The sequence below is a fragment of the Leptonychotes weddellii genome, chromosome 4, assembly GCF_054177405.1.
Source record: "Leptonychotes weddellii isolate Sample4059 chromosome 4, ASM5417740v2, whole genome shotgun sequence".
In the NCBI taxonomy this organism is placed as follows: Eukaryota; Metazoa; Chordata; class Mammalia; order Carnivora; family Phocidae; genus Leptonychotes; species Leptonychotes weddellii.
Genome location: NC_138372.1, coordinates 128,829,894 through 128,835,893, shown reverse-complemented (window position 1 = coordinate 128,835,893; position 6,000 = coordinate 128,829,894).

Below are 6,000 nucleotides of genomic sequence, written 5' to 3'. Positions count from 1 at the left end.
TCTTGAGTATTCTACCTCTATCGGCACTTTGCTCCTTTTTTCCCCTTCTTTCCTACAGTGACAGCAGAAAATGTTCCTTTTTGCTTATGAAGGATGATCCTTTCTTTAGAGACACCACAGGTTGGTTGTTCACTCAATAGATTGGTATCTCTAGAATAATACCTACTATATGGGTTTCTTTGCAATAACAGTTTGTCTCATTTTTTCCATCTAAGAATCAAACCCAAAGCCTACCCCTCAGATAAAAGCTCCCCTAGATCCATAATCTCTTTCCATCGCTTCCTTTCTAAATATCTGGAATCAGTATTTGACAGCCGTTGTCACTACCTCTTCACCTGTTCTTACTGAGGTTACTAAAGATATCCATGTTGTTAAGTATGATGCACATATTCCAATGCACATACACATGGGCTCCGCAATCAGATGGCTTCCATTTGAATCATGATTCCACGTCTTGACCTATGATCTGTGCAAACTCGAACAATTTTATTAACCTCTCTTTGATTCAGATTGCTCACCTGTAAAATGAGGAAAATTATAGTTTCCCCATTAGCATGGAGTTTCCCCTATAGCATGGAGTTGCTACAAGACTAACACGATAAATTATATATAAAGTCTTTCATCTAGTGCTTTACTTACAATGGGCACTTGTTTAATGTCAATATTATTGTTCCTTGGTATCTCATAGCATTTACCACTGTTAACCACTCCTTTTACTTGTGGCATCTTTCCTTGCCTTTGATTAGGATAAAGTCTTTTGATATTTGTATCCCTATTTCACTAGTCTCAGTGAGCCTCCTTTGAAGGCTCCTCCCACCATGATCTCAAATGTGAATTGTTTTCAGGAATCTATATTTAGCCTCCTCTATTTGTACTATATGTAATTTATATGAGAAATCTACAAATTCAATGATTTATATTATTAGAGATTCCAAATATACATTTTCAAATCATATTATTCTCCAGACGTTATTACTCTTTGCATCTGAAGCCAGGGATAAGGAGGATAAGGGCATAGATTCTACAACCAGAATCCTGAATTTACAGTAATTTTACCACTTACTAGATGTGTGAGTTTGAGCAAGTCATTTAAACTTTCCATGCCTACTCCCTGCATTTATAAAATGGAGATGATAATAATAATACCTAGAGTTACAGTGTTGAGTGCATGTCACAATGCTTAGAATAGTGCTTGCCCTCAAGTGCTATATTAGTTTTACCTTTTAGGCTCCCTCAGATGTCCCCAAACCAACCCAAACTTCTCCCTTATCAAGAAATAGCACACTGTGCTCGGTTGGCCAAATTCAACATCCAGCTTTTCCCCTTTGCTCATCTTTATATCCCACCAATTGCTAAAAAAATAAAAAAAAATAAAAAAATAAAAAAGCTGCTGGTAGTATTACCCTTAGACAAAGAAAACAAGGGGACTCTGCCCTGAGCCCTATGCTTTAGAGGCTCTGTTCTGGCCTTCCTCTAGCTTCTTCACACTAGTAAAGAATCTTTAGGAACAAGAAATTGTGCTATCTTAGAGCCTAAGACTGTCCCTTCTTTATCCTCAGAACTTTGGGTAACTAGCACCTAAGAATTCTCTGCCCAAATGGCATCCAAGCTGCCCAGTAGAGGTTATTGATGGGAGAGGGAACACATTGGGGAAGGTGCAGGGGAAGAAAGAATAGGTTGGAACATCATAAAGCATTGAACAGGGCATTATAAAACCTAATATTTCATTCTCAGTAACTTATGTTTTCTGTCCTTTTTTGTCAGTCTTGCTATAGGTTTGCCAATTTTATTGATTTATTCAAAGAACTAACTCCATTATTTTCAGGGGCACCTGGGTGACTTAGTCACTTAAGTGTCTGACTCTTGATATCAGCTCAGATCTTGATCTTAAGGTCGTCAGTTCAAGCCCAGCATGGAGCCTACTTAAGAAAAAAAATGTGTTTTAGTTCCAGCTTTTGGAAAACTTCCTATTATCTTTCAGTAATTGATTTTAGCTTGATTCCATTGTGGTCAGAGAACACACATAGAAGATTTAAATTCTTTTGAATGTTTTGAGTCTTATTTTATGGTCTATCTTGATGCATCTCCCATGGGTGCTTAAAAAGAATATGTGTTTTGCTCTTGAGTAGAGTGTTTTGTTTTTTGGTTTGTTTTAAATTTTATTTATTTATTCGTTTGTTTGTTTGACAGAGAGCAAGCACAAGCAGGGGGAGCAGCAGAGGGAGAGTGAGAAACAGGGTTCCCAAAGGTCAGGGAGCTGAATGCGGGGCCCAAGTAGAGAGTGTTTTTTCTAAGTTTCTAAGTTTCAGTAAGATCCTGTTGTTTGATGGTATTAATGAGTTTGTCCTTATCCTTGCTGATCTTCTTTCTGCATGTTTTATCTATTTTTGAGAACAGAATGTTACAGTCTCCAACTATAAATGTTGATTTCTGTATTTCTCATTTTTTAGTGTTATCAGATTTCTGCTTCACATTATTTTTTTTATTTCTGTTTGGATATACATTTAGAATTACAGTGTGTACTTGATGGATTGACTTTTTTTTTATCATTATGTAATGTACCTTTCTTTTTTCTTTGCTCTTGAGTCTATTTTGTTTCACTCCTGATTTTTTAAAATTAATGTTGCATGATATGTATTTTCCCATCCTTACTTTCAATGAACCTAAGTCATTGAATTTGAAATGAGTTTCTTGTAAACAGGATAGAGTTGGTTCACATTTTTTTTATCCATTCTGCCAATCTCTGTCTTTTAACTGGTACAGTAAGACCACTTAAATTTAATATAATTATTGATATGTCAGGGCTTAAATCTTCTATTTTATTCTTTGCTTTGTTATTTCTATTTTTAATTTTTCTGATACCTTTTTCTGCCTTTCTTTGGGTTACTCAAACATATTTTAGAATTCTATTTTGATTTATCTATAGTTTTTAAGTGTATCTCTTTGTATAGATTTTTAGATTTTTTAGGTATTACATTATACAAACATAACTTAATACAATATATCAGTATTTTACTACTTCAAAGAAGTGTAGAAAACTTACTTCCCTTTATGTCCCTTTAACCTCTCATGTATAATCTACCTGTCTTAAGTAAATACTCAATGTATACTGAAAACCACATTAGACAGTTTTGTAATTTTTGCTTCAACCATCAAACAAAATTTATAAAACACAAGAGAAAAATAAGTATATTGTACTAATCCATATTTTCACTCCATTTTTTCTTCCTTCCTAATGTTCTAAGATTTCTTCCTTATCCCCTTCTGTTTAGAGGACTTCCTTTAGCTATTATTTTACAGTACTTATGCTGGTAACAAATATTCTAAGTTTTTTTCATTAAAGGATGTCTTGATGCTCCTTAATTTCTGAAAGATAGTTTTGCTTAATTTTGGATTTACATTACATTCCTTTCCTGTGTATAATAAATCATTTCTCTCCGCTTTTAAGATTTTTTTTTTTGTCACAAGTTTGACTATGATATGTCTTGCTTTTGATTTATTTGGATTTATCCTACTTGGGATTTAGTCAGCTTCTTAAATGTCTGGCTTTATGTCTTGTGCCAAATTTGGAAGGTTTTTTAGCCATTATATCTTTGAGTATTGTTTCAGTCCTGTCCTGTTATGTCTCTCCTTTTGGGGTGCTGATAAAATTAACATTAGAGCTTCTGTGACAGTGTTACAGGTTTCTGAGGTTCTGTTCCTTTTTCTAAGTTTATTTTTATTTTTCTGGATTGAATAATTTCTAAGTTCACTTATACTTTTTTCTGTCCTTTCTATTCAAACCATTCATTGAATGTTTTATTTTATTTATTGTTTTTTTCAGTTCTAAAATTCCCATTTCTGGGTTGCTGGCTTCTCCAGAAACCAATCTAGGATATATAAAGAAAGGAAAACAAAAAAAGAAAAGAAAAAAAAAAAAAGAAAGAAAGGAGAAAAAACAACACAGGGAATTCACCCCTGCATCGTTTTTTAGGTCCTGAAATCTCTAGCTGATCTACAATCTTTTCAATGCTCTTCAGTCTTCTAATATTTTTAGTAAGTTTAATAAATACAGTAGGATGAATAAGGAAAAGTATGCCTACTCCATTTTTCCAGAAGTGGATGTCTGATCCAGAATTGTTTATTTAGCATTGTTTGGTTATGTTTTAAATACAATAAAATACTCTTACGTGTACAATTTGGTAAGTTTTGGAAAATATATGCACCCACACTTTTAGATATTTGTTAAAGCAGCACTCAACTTTTCATTACCAAAATCTGTATTATCTTCCTAAGGATGTCATCACAAAGTACCACAAACTTGGTAGCTTTAAACAACAGAAATGTATTCTCCTACAGTTCTAGAGGCCACAAGACCAAAACAAAGACATTAGCAGGTCCACACTCATTCTTAAAAGGACACTAATCATTGAATGTAGGGCCCTAAATCCAGGATGATTTCATCTCAGATCTTTTAAGTAATTACATCTGCAAAGATGCTATTTCAAATAAGATCATATTTTGAATTTCTGAGTAGATACCCAGTTTGAAGGGACACTATTTAGCCCACTACAGTGCCATAAACAAGTGTCCATAAATTTAAAAGAATTGAAGTGATACACAGTAAGTACTTTGACCACAGTTAAAGAATAAATGACAAAGACATTTGTAAAAATCTTCAAATGTCTGGATATTAATACACTTATAAATAACTTCTATTTCAGATAAAAAAGTACAAATTAGAAAATATTTTTAACTGGAAGAAAACAAAAAACCCAAACATGAAACTTCTGAAATACAACAAAAGCAGTACTTAGAAGTTTATAGCCTTAAACATAAATATTAGAAATAGATGAAGGTTGTAAAATTAACATAACTGTCCACCTTAAGAAGCTAGAAAAAGAAGAGTAAGTTACATCTAAATTGAGTAGAATCGGCAGGAAATAATTAAAAACATAAATCAATGAAATAGAAGTGAAAAAGTCATGAAAAGTATATTTAAAAAAAAGTCTTATTTTTGGACAAGATAAATTAGAAAAAAATATTTATCCAGTTCTCAGAAAAATAACAGAGAAGACATTAATTGCTAATACAATGAACAGAAAGGACATCATGAGTACTATTGCAATTATTAGAAAGAAAGGAAATGTTATAAGTAACTTTATAACAATGTTATAAACTGAAATAATCACATCAGAGGAAATAGATAACTTAAATAGCCATATGTCTCTGAAAGAAATTGGATTTGTAGATATAAAGCTTCCCACATAAAAACCATGGGCCCAGGTTACTTTGCTGGTAAATTATACTCAGCATTGCAGAAAGATATAGTGTCAATTCTACCCAAACCCTTAAGTCATCTGTAAGACAAGAATTTCCCATATACCAAATCAGAAAATGACACTACAGGAGTACAAAACTCCAAAACAATATCCCTTAAGAATAGATGCAAAAATCATTAACAAAATATTAGTAAACTGAAACACATCATATGATAGAATTATCACATCATGACTAAGTGTGGTGTATCTCAGGAATGCAAGATTGGTTTTACATTTTTAAATCAATCTATGTCTTTCACTAAATTAGCAAAGTAAAATAAAGAAGGGCAAAGAAAACAATGAGATGATCTCAATAGATGCAAAAAGACATTATATACACATTTTTAAAATTCTCAGTAAATTAGGAATATAAAGGAATTTTCTCAAGGGTGTCCAGAAAATACTAAACAACAACAAAACATGGAGAAACTATAGTTAATATCATATTTAGTAGTGAAAGATGGAATACTTTTTCTCTAGAATTGGAGATGAAGCAAATATGTTTGCTTTTCCCTCTCTTCTTTAGTATTTTACTGGAAGTCCCAGACAAGTGCAATAAGGCAAGTAGAAAAAATAAATAAAAGTCATATATGTTGGAAAGAAAGAAACAAAACTTTATTAACATTTTTCTCTATAGAAAGTCCTAAGGAATGTACCAAAAAAAATCTTTAGGGAGTTTAGCATGGGATCACAGAATGCA